This window comes from Epinephelus fuscoguttatus, linkage group LG16 (genome assembly GCF_011397635.1).
Source record: "Epinephelus fuscoguttatus linkage group LG16, E.fuscoguttatus.final_Chr_v1".
Lineage (NCBI taxonomy): Eukaryota > Metazoa > Chordata > Actinopteri > Perciformes > Serranidae > Epinephelus > Epinephelus fuscoguttatus.
The window spans coordinates 1,835,742-1,855,128 of NC_064767.1; the positions used below are offsets into that span (position 1 = coordinate 1,835,742).

At 42.1% G+C, this 19,387-nt stretch overlaps 1 pseudogene; it reads right to left on the bottom strand.

Moving 5' to 3' along the window:
* Window positions 1-19,387, bottom strand: part of LOC125903020 (NLR family CARD domain-containing protein 3-like) — an 82,415-nt pseudogene continuing 63,028 nt past the window's right edge.

Below are 19,387 nucleotides of genomic sequence, written 5' to 3' on the forward strand. Positions count from 1 at the left end.
TGTGTGTGTGTGTGTGTGCGAGAGAGAGAGAGAGAGAGAGAGAGCGAGAGAGAGAGAGAGAAAGACAAAGGTGGGTGTGGTGATCAAAGAGCCGTTTGGCCAACAAAACAAAATGGCTGACAACAGAGAACTACCAAAATGGCCGAATCAAGGCTGGCTTCAGGTCGGGGGAGGTGTTTGTCTGACCGTGTGGTCAGGACAAAGACAAAGGAAAAGAAGCGGGAATTTTGAGATGCCTGTTTGGGTGTAGCTCTGTTGAAAGCCTATTTGTTAATGAGTCTATGTCAGTGTGACGTGTGTTGCAGACAGTCTGAATTAGTGCAGAGATTGTTTAGTTGTGTGCAAGAATCTGTTTGTGATCAGCATTAGCAAACTAAACACTTAGCTGTGGTGAAGCCAACTAATCAATGACCTGACTGCAATCTATCACAACAATAACTCAGTAAACAGCATCAAATCACACACAACAAGTCAAACAGTCTTGCTTAGCCTGTAAAGCTGTGATAAGCTATGCCCAGTTGTTACATTACCGATCCTTGAGTGGATGGGAGAAAGAGTCACTTGGTGGTGGTGCTTTGTTAGCCGGCAGAAGAAGGCTGAGAAGATCTGTGGTTTCAGCTGCAGTTGTTGTTGTGTCCTTTGTTCCAAAGGTGAAACTCCAAGGAAGCCGGTCACTCAGGGTTTAGCAGAGTTAGACGCTGGGTGCTAACTCACTTGGTTCTCTTCGTTGATGGAAAGCTAGTTGCAAACCTTGTGTTTGCAAGAGAGTCTATGATCAATTGCCCTCCCTTTGGGTTGGGCTATGGAGCAAGGGTCTGGGCTTCTGTGCTGGTCCAGACCCAGCCGGAAAGAGGTGTGAGCTGCTCAGCAGCTGGAGCAAGAGAGTGAAGGCTTGGAGGGGGCAGACCTTCTACAGGGTTTGGTGACATCACAGAGAGGCATGCCACTGTAACAGTACTGTCCAATTAAGTTGTGAGACTTGTTTCTCACTGAGGTGTGAGGTGAGACCTCCTGGGGATGGGTGTCAAATAGTTGTCTTTGTTTGGAGAACAAAGAGCATGCAGAGGAAAAAGCCTTTAAATGTCCAGTGATGATTTTACCAAATGATAAATCATCTGTGGTCCTGTGAATCCCAACGTATCTGTTCAGCAGTGAGAAAGTTTCTCTAACAGGAGGAGACTCTCCCTCCTACAGAGAACACAGAGACACTGAGGAACCAGGTGACAAGACTGCAAACCCAAACCCAGGATAAAGAGGTTTAGTGAATGTGGTGTTGAAGGTGTGGAGGTGGATCAGTGTGTCAGAGGAGACTCTGAAGAAGGACAGAGTGCCAGCAGGACAGTCCACATACACTGCTACTCTACCAGAGGAGGAGGAGGAGGAGGAAGATGTTACTCTGTTTTTGTGCCAGACAGTGTAACCACCATCAGAGCAGATCAGACTCCAGGACTGATCATTCCATCCAAACGCACAGTCATCACTGCCTCCACTCCTCCTGATTCCTCTGTAACTCACTGATATATAAACTCTTCCTCTCCACTCGACCTCCCAGTAACAGCGACCAGTCAGACCAGTTCTACACAGCAGCTGTGGCCAGTGGTCAAATCTGTCTGGATGATCAGGATATGACTGATCCTCCTCCACATGTGTCACCTTCCTGTTGTTGTCAGACAGTTTGAGGTGTCTGTTCACTGTGTTTGTGTCGATTGTGAGTTCACAGGAATCTGATGGAGAGAAGAAGACACAATACAGCTGCAGTTATTCATCTATCATCACTCTGATGATGACATCAGAGATTTGAATGAGTGATGTCACAGTTTGAAGATCAAATGAAAAACACACTTACACTTCCTCAGACCTGGTGTCAACCATCGGACTCCAGCAGGCTCCACCCTGAAAGGAGGAGGGGGGTCAGAGCAGCACTTCCTCTTTCACCATGGAAACATGGACATTACATCACTCTCATACACACAGCTTTGTTATTGTCTCCACATGGACTGACATGTTCATCACTTATTATTAATCAGCTGATATTGTTTTAGTTCAGTGTACCTGAGCAGGTGGTGTTTCAACAGTTTATTGTGGGTTCATCACCACCACACAACACTTGACCATTACAGTCAGCTGATCCATTGTCAATATACAAGTATTGATTATTGGAGCTTTGAAACCACCTGTTTTACTCCTGATGAGTGACCTCCTTTGTTTGTGTCATAATGACTGTTGTCTGTCACAAGTAAAGGAGACACAACCTCTGATGGAGGAGGTTGAATGTTGAAACAAGACAAGGCTCCAGAAACATTTCATCACTTTCCCTCCCTGTTTTGGCCCATCCTGGCTACTGTTCCCTGACTACTTGTGTCTGTATTGATGGTCTGATGTGGGACACAAACAGTTTGCTGAGTCAGTGTTTATCAGCTGTGGTTGTTTGAGGTCAGCTTGGTGTGTCAGGGTCATATGAGCCAGGCTGACAGTGTGACAGAGACAAAGTTTCCAGCTCTACCTCCTCTATCAGACTGAGTGTGTGTGGCTGCAGCAGGCCTCTTCATACCTGAGAGTGTCCAGTCTCCAGTGTGGATCCTTCAGTCCAGCCGACAGCAGCTTCACCCCTGAGTCTCCTGGATGATTGTAGCTCAGGTCCAGCTCTCTCAGATGGGAAGGGTTGGAGCTCAGAGCTGAGGCCAGAGAAGCACAGCCTTCCTCTGTGATCAGACAGCCTGACACACTGCAAACACACAAAACAACACACATGTCACATAATGTGAGGGTGGGTACCACAGTACTGCCATACTGTCGCCTACTGTGGGGTTACATCAACATTATTACTGACTTTGTTCTAGTCCCAACCAAACACCCACTAATGTCCACCAACTATCTGACAACATTACTGATTCCTCTCTGATATTTCAAGTTCCAACAACAGAAAAAAAAACAAGATAAAACATGTTGATGGAAAGAGACTGAAACACAAAACACAACTGGTTTGAAATCATATCAGCAGAGACAATCCTGTGATGGTTATGAGTTTATCAACTAATGTAAATCAGGATTTAAGTGGCCATCAGTTGAACATGTTGATGAATCCTGACCTGAGAGTTTCCAGTGTACAGTGTGAACTCTTCAGTCCATCAGACAGAAGCTTCACTGCTGAATCCTTCAGGTGGTTGTTACTCAGGTCCAGGTGTCTCAGACTGGAGGACTGGGAGCTGAGAACTGAGGACAGAGCTTCACAGCTTCTCTCTGAGAGGTCACAGACACTCAGCCTACAGAGACAACAATCAACAAGAAGGAAAAAAAACTAATTTGTGTTAAAATGTAATCCTCTTTGATTAATGAGTGTCAGGGTGCTTTCAGACCTAGAGTCGTCTCCTTTGGTCTGAATCAGGGACTAATGTTGTCACAAAGTTGCATAATTGCCTAGAGATCAAATGCCTTGTGTGAGAAAGCGACTTTTCTTTGATCAGAATTTCCATGTGGGAAAAATCCAGGAAGTAAAGCAAAAGTTGAAGAAGAGTACACTTGCAAGACAAATGTGACACTTTCTAATGTCACAATGGAGGGACAACTACGCAGGTTGATTTTAGCGCTGCTCATCGTGGACTATATTGCTGTGAAAAGCAACCACTTTAAATTTGTTCAGTAAAACATAACATGATATGAAAGCATGATGGTCTTTTCTATATCAGCCAGAGTTCATATCTGTATGTTGTTCAGTAGGTGGAATTGAAGCAGAAAAGAGTTTCTGAACTGTGAAGTTTCAAATCCTGATTGAACATTTGTCAGATTCAGAAATGCTGACATGAGAGAGAATGTTTAAACTGTATGGAGTTTAGAGAAATATGTGAAATCATTGCAGATGGTCTGCAGCTTGATCTGACCTGAGAGTTTCCAGTGTACAGTGTGAACTCTTCAGTCCATCAGACAGAAGCTTCACCCCTGAAGCCTTCAGGTCATTGTTACTCAGGTCCAGGTGTCTCAGACTGGAGGACTGGGAGCTGAGAACTGAGGACAGAGCTTCACAGCTTCTCTTTGAAAGGTTACAACCACTCAGCCTGAAGAGACAATAATGGAGAAAACACAAGCAATTCATTGAAAAGACAACAGAGCATTTAAGTTATGATATATGAATCCAACTGTCTCTGTACTTACAGAGCTTTGTTGGAGGCTTTGACCACTGGCAGCAGCCTCAGAAGAGCCTCCTCTGAAGCAGAGTATTTCTTCAGGTCAAACATGTCCAGATCTTCTTCTGATGACAGTAAGATGAAGACCAGAGCTGACCACTGAGCAGGAGACAGTTTATCTGTGGAGAGACGTCCTGAACTCAGGGACTGTTGGATCTCCTCCACTAGAGAACGATCATTCAGTTCATTCAGACAGTGGAACAGATTGATGCTTCTCTCTGCAGACAGATCCTGGTTGATCTTCTTCTTGATGTACTGGACTGTTTCCTGATTGGTCTGTGAGCAGCTTCCTGTCTGTCTCAGCAGACCTTGAAGGTGTTTCTGATTGGTCTGCAGTGAGAGACCCAGGAGGAAGCGGAGGAACAAGTCCAGGTGTCCATTTGGACTCTGTAAGGCCTTGTCCACAGCACTCTGGTGGAGATACTTCAGATTCTGTTTGTTTCTGATGACTTTAGACCAAAGGGAAGTTTTTTGTTGTTCTTCCATCAGATTGACTCCAGAGTTGATGAAGGTCAGATGGACATGAAGAGCAGCCAGAAACTCCTGAACACTCAGATGGACGAAGCAGAAGACCTTGTCCTGGTACAGTCCTCTCTCCTCTTTAAAGATCTGTGTGAACACTCCTGAGTACACTGAGGCTGCTCTGATATCGATGCCACACTCTGTCAGGTCTGATTCATAGAAGATCAGGTTGCCTTTCTGCAGCTGATCAAAAGCCAGTTTTCCCAGAGACTCAATCATCTTCCTGCTCTCTGGACTCCAGTGATGATCTGTCTCAGCTCCTCCATCATACTTGATGTTCTTCACTTTGGTCTGAACCACCAGGAAGTGGATGTACATCTCAGTCAGGGTCTTGGGCAGCTCTCCTTCCTCTCTGGTCTTCATCACATCCTCCAGAACTGTAGCAGTGATCCAGCAGAAGACTGGGATGTGGCACATGATGTGGAGGCTTCGTGATGTCTTGATGTGGGAGATGATTCTGCTGGCCTGCTCCTCATCTCTGAATCTCTTCCTGAAGTACTCCTCCTTCTGTGGGTCAGTGAACCCTCTGACCTCTGTCACCATGTCAACACAGTCAGGAGGGATCTGATTGGCTGCTGCAGGTCGTGTGGTTATCCAGAGGCGAGCAGAGGAAGCAGTTTCCCCCTGATGAGGTTTGTCAGCAGCACATCCACTGAGGTGGACTCTGTAACATCAGTCAGGATCTCATTGTTGTGGAAGTCCAGAGGAAGTCGACACTCATCCAGACCATCAAAGATGAACACAACCTGGAACTCTTCAAACCTGCAGATTCCTGCTTCTTTGGTTTCAGTAAAGAAGTGATGAACAAGTTCCACCAAGCTGTACTTTTTCTCTTTCAGCACATTCAGCTCTCTGAAAGTGAATGGAAATGTCAACTGTATGTCCTGGTTGGCTTTGTCTTCAGCCCAGTCCAGAGTGAACTTCTGTGTTAAGACTGTTTTCCCAATGCCAGCCACTCCTTTGTCATCACTGTTCTGATTGGTTCATCTCTTCCAGGTGAGGCTTTAAAGATGTCTTCTTGTCTGATGGTTGTTTCTGGTCTGTGTGGTTTCCTGGATGCTGTTTCAATCTGTCTGACCTCATGTTCATCATTGACCTCTGCAGTCCCTCCCTCTGTGATGTAGAGCTCTGTGTAGATCTGATTCAGAAGGGTTGGGTTTCCTGCTTTAGCGATCCCCTCAAACACACACTGGAACTTCTTCTGCAGGTTAGATTTCAGTTTACGCTGACAGACTGCAGCAAGATGTCCTGAATGAACACAACAAAGAAGATCAGTAAGACAAAGAAAATATTTCAACATGTCATTTCCTCAAAGAATGAGTATATGAATATATTTTGGTCCGTCTCTTGAGACATTAGTAAACGTCCCATTTATCCATCATGTTAAATCTTTATAGAAATCCTCTTACTGCTCTGCAGACAGTCAGCCAGCTCCTCCTGCTTCATTCTCCTCAGGAAGTTCAGTGTGATCTTCACAAATGCCTCTCTGCTGCTCCTCCTCTGCTCTTCATCCTCACCATGCAACACCTCCTCATCCTCCCTCTGACTCTCTAAGCATTCTGGGTAATCTGAACTCAGAACCTTCTGGATCTTCTTCAGCTGGTTCTTCACAAAAGTGAGGATGTTCTCCTCCAGCAGCTGGAACAGAATATTATATGAATGACACACTCAAACATCAGATCCATGTTGGACACACTGACAATCCACTGGTGTAAAAAGTGCAGCATGGAGATGATTGTGAACAGAATAGATGTCAAAGTAGTTGTTGTACATGTACAGACCATAAATATGGAGTCCAGGTGTGTTAGATGCTGCTGGGCAGACTGAGCACTGGGAACCTCTGAGCTCTCCTGGTCCACTCTGTGGAGGAATTAGAAATAATTAGTGCAATGCCTGTTTGGAAGGAGCCAACTGTTTGGCCTCTGGAATAGCTGCTTGCAGCTTTCTTTAGAAACGTTCATCCAAACAGATTTACACATGATGCCATTTTTGTTCGGGTCCTGAACAATACACCCGCCATGACATACTTGTTTGCCCTGACAATGCTACAGTGCACACATCATTTGCTAACAGCTAGCTGTTTTGGAGAAGGCCACATCTGGGAACAAAAGTGTTAATTCCAATGCTTGATGCTTGAAATGTTTGATTTTGCTGCAGGGTAAGATCCCATAAAGTGTTTCTTTATCTGTTCTTGAATGTGCTATAGCAAGTGATGGAGTAAGCTGTACCCATGCCCAGCATGCCGTTCACCGTTGTAGATCTGAAGTGGTCACACTCGACACTGCACTATATATATATATATATATATATATATATATATATATATATATATATATATATATATATATATATATATTATAGTTTGTAATTTTCAAACACAACTATTTAAAGATGGCGTGTTCTTTTATGATTGATCCTGATGAAGACCAGATGCAAACAAATGATGGGCAACCAATTCTGTATCAGTCTCACTGCAAACCCATCTGTTGAACCAACATTAAGTACTTACAGTGGGTCAAAAGAAGGTTGTCCATCTTTTAGGTCAATCAGACGACCGAATGACTGATCACTCTTCATGGACACACAGCTGGGTACAGGGGACTTTTCTCTCTGCTGCTGGAAACTGATAGAAACACTGACATTTACTGAACATACAAGATTTCTATTCATCATAAAACACAGCATAGATATTCCTTGACCTGACTGGTGGATGTGTGTGAGGCAGCGGCGTGTGTGCTTAAAGGCACTGATCACCACAATCTGATGTGATACTTGGAATTTTGGAATTTTATACCAGTGCCAGGCTTACACTTGATGCTGTTGACCTGCCCCTACACTTGAAACTGTGACCTGTGTTTGTCTTTGGACCACAGCACATCTGGGAGCACGGCCAGTTTCTGTCAGTGATAAAGCTTTGTCTTGGTCATTTGTGGGTGGAGCCTGCACTACATTCCCTGATTATAATTGCAATTAGCAATCTGAGGCTTTAGCTTTAAAGCCTCAGATTGCTTCAGATTGTTTCTAGAGGCATCTGCAAAACAAAAGAATAGTTACCTACAAAGGCTAGGACATAAGGGCAACCCTTCAAAAGAGATTTATTACACTGACTAACTTACTGACTCTCTCAAATTGTGCTCTGCACCCAAACCTCTGCAGGAAGTCCTCAATCTTCTGCATCTGATCCACAGCCTTCTGAAACCACACCCCATGCCCTTACGCGTAGTCCCTAAGAATTTGGAGCTAGTCCACAACCTCCTTGATTTCTTTCCAGACCACTTTAGTGAGTCCTCAGGCCCCTGTATCTGATCCATAGTCCTCAGAAACTACTCGCCATGCCACTGCAGGTAATCCTTTAAAGATCTGCAACTACTGCCCAGAGGGCTTCAGCTTCAGCAGATGTAGTGCTCTGCCATTATTGATTGTAATGAAAACCAGATGTAAACAACACTGTAAATCAAGAACTACCAGTTCTGTATCTGTAACTGATAGCCCATCTGTTTCAGTTGACAGTTTTAAGTACTTACAGTGGGTCAGAAGAAGGACGTCCATCTTTGAAGTCAGTTAAATCCTCTTTTGACCGATGACTCTTCATGGACACACAGCTGGGTACAGGGGACTTTTCTCTCTGCTGCTGGAAACTGATAGAAACACTGACATTTACTGAACATACAAGATTTCTGTCTCTGATTTCACTGGTTTTATTGGATAATAAAAGTTATTTTATCTCAATGCTTGTTTGTATTCAGTGTATGTGAATGTTTAACCAGTGTGTTGTCAGTCAGATGTGCTAAGACTTAACACTGTTGAGCTGCCACTCCAATTGAAACTGTGGCCTGTTTTGGGTTTTGGACGCAGCACATCTGAGTGCAGGGTCAGTTTCTGATAGTGCTAAATCTTTGTCTTGTTGAACTGCAGCTTGTCTTCAGACCTCTGCAGCTGGTCCTTCATACTAACAAGCCATCAAACCCTACCCTCCTCCTTTACCTCTGGACAGTTAGCTGCCCTGTCCCTGGTGGTGTGGTCTTTGATCTCGGTCAAGACTCTTTTCTGTTCTGGTTCCTCTGTCTTCCTCTGAAAATCATCTTTAAAACGATACGAGAGCCCTGCCAGTACATTCTAACTCCGACCTTGTCATATATTGACGTTTGGTCACAGACTTTCATCGTCCACATACAACGCACAAGGTACCCTGGGTGTGTTAGCTGTTGACGTTCTGGGACACCATTTCAATTCTGCCTGTTACATGCATTGTGTGTTTTCAAAAAACACATCCTTTTTCACAGAAAACTTAACGTCTACATACAGTCTCTTTAAAAACACACACACTTCAACAGTACAACACTGTGAATTGATGTTTTTTTTCCTTCAACAACAAACACATAGTTGGGTTTAGGCAACAAAAGCATGTGGTTAGGTTTAGGATAAAATAACATTGTTGGGCTCTGGAATCTTATGGGACATGAACACCGCTCTCTCAGGTGAAAGTTGGAGTTTGTTGAATCCATCCACCACCCCTCCCTGCCCATCCCAGTAGGACTTTCACTGCCGTAACTTTTGTCTTTGTCCCATTGCATTTCCCCCTGAGGTCGCCGGGTACTGTGAAATTATAATGGCGTCCAGCCCCATATCATGCCAATGGTAAAGGCCTTTTTTCATTGGTTTGTGACACCACAAGTCACTGCCCAATTGACAGATTTTGATGACCTTGGAGTGAGACCAGGCTTGCCCTGCACAGTTTTCTTTTTAGCACTTCCGTCCACTCCTGTTGGATTTCCAACTACGACTGCCTGGCAGATCATAATTGGGTATGGATTAGAAAAACAGAAGATGTCTTGAATGGGATCTATTTCAATGGACACTGTAAATAGTTTGCACTGTGAAACTGTTGCAATCCAGTTGTTTGTGGTGATGCAACAATCTTAAACTCTACAGATTGAGAAAAAGAACAGGTGTGTTAACGTTTCAGAGTTTTTCTTTGGGGGTGATGATGGCCTCCAGAAGAGAGCTCATGTTGACGGAGCAGCGAGCATGACGACTGAAATGAGAGAATTCTTTTAGCATTAGGCCACAGTTGTCGGGACAATGGAGGGAGGCTAAAGTTACATGATGGATTTTGTGTTTTGAGTGGAGATTGACTGAGTGGGATATGGACCGTGGAAGAGACTGTGTTGAGGCTGTACTTGCTCCCTCCCTTTTAGATGACAGAAAGCGAGGCTTGGGGCATGGAGATGATGGAGATGATGGAGATGATGGAGACAAGACCAGTTATACTGGGAAGCTGTCAGGTTCATTTAACATTTAATGTCAGCTTACTGTGCAGCAGAGACTTTTCGTCCTTTAACATCGATGCCATGTTCATGTGACGTGTCAGTCTGAAGGGACACACAGCTGGGGTCAGGTTCAGGTTCAGGTTCAGGTCCAGGTTCAGGTTCAAGTCCAGGTTTGGGTTCTGGTCCAGGTTCAGGTCGAGGGTAGTCTAGACTCTGATGGATCCTAGCACACAGAGAGGAAGAGCAGCAGGGAGGGAAATTCAGTTTTCAGTCTTCAGCCTCAGTATCAGCAGCTATCAACAGGAGAAGTAGAATCCTACAGGATGACAGCAGACTGACAGGAACACTGAGAGCAGCTGTAAACCTCACTGACCACCAGGGGGAGCTCACAATCCAAACCTCCACCCTGTGGACCTGCACACTGAGCCCTCCCACACTTCACTCACTCTGTCATGTGTTTAAATTCTCACTGTTAACACTGTGACACTGCTGAGTCCACAGGGTTAACATGAGGACTACAGTCGTTGCCATGGATACAGCATGACATATAACAAACAGTTGAAGCTGTGATTAATCTCAGAGTTTGTCTCCAACAGTTTTTGTATCAACAGTTTCTGCGACATGTGTTCAGTCTGCTGCTTCAGACACTTTAACAGAGACACATCATGTAACGTTCACTATATATACAACACAAATACATACATACAAAGAATAAAGTGTGAACACGGCTCATGTTATTCTGACATGAAACCGTCAGCTGATCGTCCTCACACTCACAGATGCTCTCATTTGTTTCTGTTGGATTCACTTTGAAAACTTTTGTCTCTGTGACTGCAGATAACACACAAATCCACATTATCAGAGTTCAAAGCTCAGATCATGTAAAATAACTACAGTGGTCCTTCCTTCATAGACTGGTTATTTCATCATAATAAAACATTGTTATTGAGTTGATTCAGTTATTAATTAACAGAGTAGAAATCATCCTCTGATCTATGAGAGCACTTTGACCAACAGAGGCCTCAATAAACATGAAATATGAGCCTTGATAAAATAATTCATAATAAAATAATAATAAAGTATCAGAGTCCAAACTGCAGTCCAGTATCAACTGTATGTGTTTGATACAACGTGTGGAAATGACTTTTGTATGATATTTACATGAAGTTATATTGACACACTGTGGCTCTTTGAGTACATTTACAGGTTTATTATGAGTCAGTGTTGAGGTGAGAGAGCAGAGAAACAGGAAACAGAGAGTTGATGAACATGTTGAAGGTGAAACACGATCAAATGTGATGAGTGTGTTGAGTGTGATACCTTTTCATGTTGGTGATAACCTGCAGCCTCCTGATGAAGACAGACAGACAGACAGATAGACAGGTTCATCATTAGACTTTAAAGTGTTTGTTGTCAGATAAACTTTGTGCTGTGGAGTCTGGATCAAAGACAGGAGGTGGACACATGAATCAACAGAGACACATTAGAGACTGGAATCAATCAAAGGTCCACTTACTCAGTTTCTTCTCATGGACTTCATCACTCTGCAGCTCTCTGCTGTCTGGACCAGGTCTGTGGACACAAAGAGTTTTCTGTTGTCCTCCGTCAGGATTCAGTCCTCTGTGTCTGCAGGCTACTGTCACACTCAAACACTGTGATGAACCAACCTGCAGCGCTCAGTTCAAAGTTCAGCTGCTGCGTTTTTATATGACTTTATATGATACATGTTAAAGTTTAACCCACAGCAGCAGCCACTCTGATACACTGCAACAAACCTGAGAACGAATAAAGCTCCCCATCACTGACAACATCAACACTCAATCACGGATATTATTTTACAAAAGAACATGACGGATAAAAGAGACTTGGATTGTACTGTAGGAGTTGTGAGAGATTTTTTAAACAGAAGTTTTGATAGAGTTTGGCACTGTTAAATACAGACCCCCATGACTTCAATTAAATTAAAAAATATTTAGTGTTTTTGTAAAATGCATCTACGCTGAACAGAGAACCAAAATAAACAACTATTCTTCACAAAGTCAATGCATGCACAAAGAGTAATTGATATACAACTTGTAATTTTGTGGGTGAAGTATTACATTAAATACACTGAACAAAAATATAAACGCAACACTTTTGTTTTTGCTCCTATTTTTCATGAGCTGAACTCAAGGATCTAAAACATTTTCTATATATACAAAAGACCATTTCTCACAAATATTGCTTACAAATCTGTCTAAATCTGTGTTAGTGAGCACTTCTCCTTTGCCGAGATAATCCATCCCACCTCACAGGTGTGGCATATCAAGATGCTGATTAGACAGCATGATTATTGCACAGGTGTGCCTTAGGCTGGCCACAATAAAAGGCCACTCTGAAATGTGCAGTTTTGCTTTATTGGGGGGTCAGAAAACCAGTCAGTATCTGGTGTGACCACCATTTGCCTCACACAGTGCAACACATCTTCGCATAGAGTTGATCAGGTTGTTGATTGTGGCCTGTGGAAATGTTGGTCCACTCCTCTTCAATGGCTGTGCGAAGTTGCTGGATATTGGTAGGAAGTGGAACACACTGTCGTATACGCCGATCCAGAGCATCCCAAACATGCTCAATGGGTGACATGTCTGGTGAGTATGCTGGCGATGCAAGAACTGGGATGTTTTCAGCTTCCAGGAATTGTGTACAGATCCTTGCAACATGGGGCCGTGCATTATCATGCTGCAACATGAGGTGATGGTCATGGATGGATGGTACAACAATGGGCCTCAGGATCTCGTCACAGTATCTCTGTGCATTCAAAATGCCATCAATAAAATGCACCTGTGTTCATTGTCCATAACATACGCCTGCCCATACCATAACCCCACCGCCACCATGGGCCACTCGATCCACAACATCAGCAAACCGCTCACCCACACGATGCCACATCCATCCATTCATCCATGAAGAGAACACCTCTCCAACGTGCCAGACACCATCAAATGTGAGAATTTGCCCACTCAAGTCGGTTACGACGACGAACTGCAGTCAGGTCGAGACCCCGATATGGATGACGAGCATGCAGATGAGCTTCCCTGAGATGGTTTCTGACAGTTTGTGCAGAAATTCTTTGGTTATGCAACCCGATTGTTGCAGCAGCTGTCCGGGTGGCTGGTCTTAGACAATCTTGGAGGTGAACATGCTGGATGTGGAGGTCCTGGGCTGGTGTGGTTACACGTGGTCTGCGGTTGTGAGGCCGGTTGGATGTACAGCCAAATTGTCTGAAACGCCTTTGGAGACGGCTTACGGTAGAGAAATGTACATTCAATTCACGGGCAACAGCTCTGGTGGACATTCCTGCAGTCAGCACACCAATTGCACGCTCCCTCAAAACTTGCGATATCTGTGGCATTGTGCTGTGTGATAAAACTGACCATTTTGGAGTGGTCTTTTATTGTGGCCAGCCTAAGGCACACCTGTGCAATAATCATACTGTCTAATCAGCATCTTTATATGCCACACCTGTGAGGTGGGATGGATTATCTCGGCAAAGGAGAGGTGCTCACTAACACAGATTTAGACAGATTTGTGAACAATATTTGTGAGGAAATGGTCTTTTGTGTATATAGAAAATGTTTTAGATCTTTGAGTTCAGCTCATGAAAAATGCTAGCAAAAACAAAAGTGTTGTGTTTATATTTTTGTTCAGTGTATATTTTGACATGTAAGCAATGAAATTATTTTTTGTGTAGGAAAGAAATAGCACAGAAAAAACACTTGCGAAAATAGCTGATTATGAACACATTCATAAAAGATGCAGTATGTGGAATAACTTATATGAGGTAAAGACTTTAAAAAGAAGGTGGTTGTACTGTTTAGACATTTCAAGAATTTAGTCTGTATTTCTCCACTAAGAGGTCTTTTCAGTGATTTTTACAGATTTCCAGGAAATGATGACAACTAAGATATGCAAAAGACTTTTGTGTGTTGTGAAAATATGATCGTTGATGACATGCCAGGAACCCAAGACAGCTACAGTCAGTTAAGGATTCAGTTTATGATGCTTGAGTGTGAAATGAGAACATTTATTTAAATGAGACAACAGAGACAGACAGGGCATGAGGATAGAGACAGATGGACATGACATGACATGCAACAAAGGTCCCTGAAACGTGTTCATAATAAAATGTCAGTAGATATCAACAGGGCAGACTGCACAACCTGCACACAAAAGATAATACAGATGGTTCATTCAGTGGATTCATCCGTCATGTGAACATCCTCATCCAAAATCAGAGGGCAGAGGTTAATTGAATGAGGAATGAAGCATCGAGTACTGAAGACAGGCAACAAGTCCTAAACCATGCTGTACTGATATTAAACATGACATAAAAACAAAGTTTTCAATGTAACATGATAAATAATTGCAAATGATCATTTTGCAGGTGAATTACTGCTTTAAACATAATTTTAACATGGAAGAAATGTAAGTATTTTTTAATGAAGCAGAGAATACAATAAATAAGGAAATAGCTGACTATAAACACATTTATAAAAGATGCAGTATGTGGAATAAAGTATCTGAGGTAAAGAATGAAAAACAAAGGAGGCAGTACTATTTGGACATTTCAGTAATGGAGTCTGTATATCTAGAAATGCCTATGAAAATTTTTATTATTATTGTTTATTATTAATGACATCATTATGATTATAATACTTATTATTATTGTTCTTGTTGTTATGCCTGTTGTTCTGAGCAAATATTGTTTCAGTTTGATGATGGGTTCCATTTTTTTTAGAGCTATTAGAGGTAGCCCAGCTTTTTGGCAGAGAGCAAAGCATGACCTCTTAGCTTATGTCTGTCAGCTTGGTGTCCCTCTGTAGTTCTCTTCATTTCTTTCTGCAGTTTTGTGTTGGACAAGTCTTCTCCTTAGCATTTTGAAACAGGAAGAAGAAATACAGGCAGTTGGCAATTTAAAATGGGCAGACAGGTGTGAACTGTTGCACCGTTGTATTGTCACTGCAGTAAAGATGTTTGATTTTAGATGGTATTGTTTTTGAGGAAAGTACTCATGTCTCCATCACAGGAAAAATCTTGGACTACTTTTATTTTGTGGAATTTCAACAATGTTGTTCACCTTATGTTCATTGCTTGTTCTGTATTGAGAATGCACCACAAATTGATAAAAAACACAGATGAAGAGGTAATTTGTTTTATTGATCAATAAGTGACATGCAATTTACCATCACAAGATGAGCCTGTAAAGACATTATTCTGAAAGACATTCCAAAACATGCAAGGAAAAAAAAAAGAAAGACAGAAAAAAACAGTTTGACAGTTTACATTTCCCAGGCCACCCTCCACTTCTATATTTATATGTCACAGCAGTGAAAAGGAATGTATATTAAAAGGGCAGCGTGTTGCTGATAAAATATAAGGTGAGAAGGTAGTTAAGATTATGAAAGCCATTACACTGGCTATTCAAATCAAAATCAAATCAAATTTATTATATAGCACATTTTAAAACAACCGCAGTTGACCAAAGTGCTGTTCATAAAAAAGAATGACACACAAAGCAATATAAAATGTACACAAATAAAAACAGTAATAACAATTACAAATGTAAAAAAGATTAAAAATTACTAAAATATTAAATTGACTACAGACAACTGAGGGCCATTGAAAACATCTACATTTTAAGATTTGTCTTAGAAGTGTCAATGATGGGGGAGTATTTAACTGAGAGTGGGAGGCTATTCCAAAGCTTTGCCGCAGCTACCGCAAAAGCCCGATCTCCCTTACCCACCAGCCTGAATCAGGGGACAGTTAAAAGACAATGTTCCCAGGATCTGAGAGGTCAGGCACTGGAATAGAGGCAGAGAAGTTCAGCAATATACTGTTGAATAAGAATAATACTTTCAGTAGCGTGGAGGAATTATTTACTATTTTAAGAAAAGATCAAGCCACTTTTAAGGCTGTATAAAAACTTATTGGCAGAAATACACACGTTGTATTAAGAAGCCAGGTTGATGAAATTTGGATTAATCAACACAGCAAGCCACTTAAAAATTGTGGAATGCAAACTTGAGTTTGCTTGAGTTCTAGTTGAATAATTTTTGAATATTTCCTGTTAGTAAATTGTTTTTCTCAAACTATGTATGGTATGTACACATACTCACATGTACATAAACAAAACCAAATGGTAATAAATAAATTAATAAATAAAGAGTAAACACCTGCTGATAGTCAAACACCTTCTTCATTCTTGTACCTTGTGAAAATCATCTCTTTTTAAACTGCTTTATGTTTGGACATTTCTTGAGCTCCACTTTCAAACGCTTCCATTGTTTCACTCCACAGACAGAAATACATTGCTTTATATTAGCATAGCATAACAACATAGGAAAAAAGTGTCTCATTTGTTTCTGTTGGATTCACTTTGAAAACTTTTGTCTCTGTGACTGCAGATAACACACAAATCCAGATTAACAGAGTTCAAAGCTCAGATCATGTAAAATAACTACAGTGGTCCTTCCTTCATAGACTGGTTATTTCATCATAATAAAACATTGTTATTGAGTTGATTCAGTTATTAATTAACAGAGTAGAAATTATCCTCTGATCTATGAGAGCACTTTGACCAACAGAGGCCTCAATTAACATGAAATATGAGCCTTGATAAAATAATTCAAGTATCAGAGTCCAAACGTGTTTTGTGCAGTCTGTCATTCCACAAGATCTTTAGATTGTCAGAGTTTTGACTGTAAGAATAAAGAGTCTGTATGATCCCTATATCCTGCCCCATGAATGATCTGAAGTGCTTTCTTTTGCGAAATAAGTCATGGATGAATTGTACTGATGTAGTTGTTGCCCAAACCTCTGCACAGTCATTTAGATATGGAAGAACTAGTGAACAGTACAGAATGTGGATTTGATTTATTTAATACTGCAGTACTTTTTGATACTTTGGTTTGTACATGCTTCATATGTGATTTCCAGCAGATTTGGTCATCTGTTGTCACCCCAAGGAATTTGATTTCATTAACTGTTTCAATATTAAACCCATTCAAATTCATCTTTATCTCTGTATTAGTTCTGCAGTTCCCAAAAAGTGTCAGTCTTGTTTTGTTCAGATTTAATGATCATTTATTTCTATCAAACCATATTTTTAATTTGTATCATCAGCAAATAACACCAGTTTGAATAGTTTTGATACGTTGCATAAATCATTGATATGAAGAACTAACAATTTAGGGCCCAACACTGACCTCTGGGGGACACCACGAGTAATCTCCAAACATGTTGAACACTGATCACCCAGCTTCACAAACTGCTTTCTGTTAGACAAATAACTCCTCACCCAGTCCAACTCTTTACCCCTGATGCCACAGTGTTCTAGTTCATTGAATAATATATCATGGTCTATTGTGTCAAAAGCTTTTTTATGTCTGTGAATATTCCAACTGTATACAGTTTATGGTCCAGTGAATCTGTGATTTCCTCAGCTGAATCTATTAATGCCAGTGATGTTGCTGTTTGATCTGAATCCATATTGACTTTCAGTGAGTCATTTGTATTTGTCTATGAATTTTTCCAGTCGGTTATTGAAAAGCTTTTCTAGAATTTTGGAGACTTGAGGTCGTAATGAAACAGGTCTGTAGTTTGTGAAGTGGTGTTTGTTCCCAGATTTATACAGAGCTATGACTTTTGCTATTTTCATTTTGTCTGGAAATGTAGCGGTCTGTAATGATAAATTACAGATATACGGCACGGTGGTGTGGTGGTTAGCACTCTCGCCTCACAGCAAGAGGGTTGCCGGTTCGATCCCGGGCGTGGGAGCCCTTCCGGGTTCTCTCCGGGCACTCCGGCTTCCTCCCACAGTCCAAAGACATGCAGGTTAATTGGTAACTCTAAATTGTCCATAGGTGTGAATGTGAGTGTGAATGGTTGTCTGTCTCTATGTGTCAGCCCTGTGATAGTCTGGCGACCTGTCCAGGATGAACCCTGCCTCTCGCCTGATGTCAGCTGGGATAGGCTCCAGCCCCCCCGCGACCCTCAAGAGGATGAAGTGGTTAGAACATGAATGAATGAATATGTAAACAGTATATCCATCAAACTAAAGAAGAGACCTTCTGTTTTTATAAACTTTTTTATTCTGTCTTATTCCATTTCTTTTTTTTATCAGCACTTGAATTTGTGCATTTTAACATTTACATTTTTGTTTTCTTCAATTCAGTTTGAATTGTATGAAAGAAAATTATAATACTGAAAATGATATTCTATTTTGAGGTATAGTGGAACATTGTTGTCTCATTCAGTGATCGTTCAGTGTTCTGTTCCTCTGTCTCCTCTGTGGGCCCTGGGTTCCTCCTGGTGCAGGACAATGCCTGGCCTCATGTATCCAGAGTGGATGAGTTGGATCAGCTGTGATTTCAATTTTTTACTTTGATTTTTGGTGTGATGTTTAATCCAGCCCTCAGTGGGTTGATGATTTTAGTTTCCACTGAAGGTTGTAGCGTCATTTTGTCTCAAGAACTCAACAAGTCCTGTACACACTGAACTATCTGTTCAGCAGTGAGAAAGTTTCTCTAACAGGAGGAGACTCTCCCTCCTACAGAGAACACAGAGACACTGAGGAACCAGGTGACCTGAGCCTGAACCCAGGATAAAGAGGTTCAGTGAATGTGGTGTTGAAGGTGTTGAGGTGGATCGGTGTGTCAGAGGAGACTCTGAAGAAGGACAGAGTGCCAGCAGGACAGTCCACATACACTGCTACTCTACCAGAGACAGAGGAGGAGGAGGAGGAGGAGGAGATATATGTTACTCTGTTTTTGTGCCTGACAGTGTAACGACCATCAGAGCAGCTCAGACTCCAGGACTGATCATTCCTTCCAAACACGCAGTCTTCACTGTCTCCTCTCCTCCTGATCCCTCTGTAACTCACTGATATAAAAACTCTTCCTCTCCACTCGACCTCCCAGTAACAGCGACCAGTCAGACCAGTTCTACACAGCAGCTGAGGCCAAACGTCAAATCTGTCTGGATGATCAGGATATGACTGATCCTCCTCCACATATGTCACCTCCCTGTTGTTGTCAGACAGTTTGAGGCGTCTGTTCACTGTGTTTGTGTCGACTGTGAGTTCACAGGAATCTGATGGAGAGAAGAAGACACAATACAGCTGCAGTTATTCATCTATCATCACTCTGATGATGACATCAGAGATTTGAATGAGTGATGTCACAGTTTGAAGATCAAATGAAAAACACACTTACACTTCCTCAGACCTGGTCTCAACCATCGGACTCCAGCAGGCTCCACCCTGAAAGGAGGAGGGGGGTCAGAGCAGCACTTCCTCTTTCACCATGGAAACATGGACATTACATCACTCTCATACACACAGCTTTGTTACTGTCTCCACATGGACATGTTCAT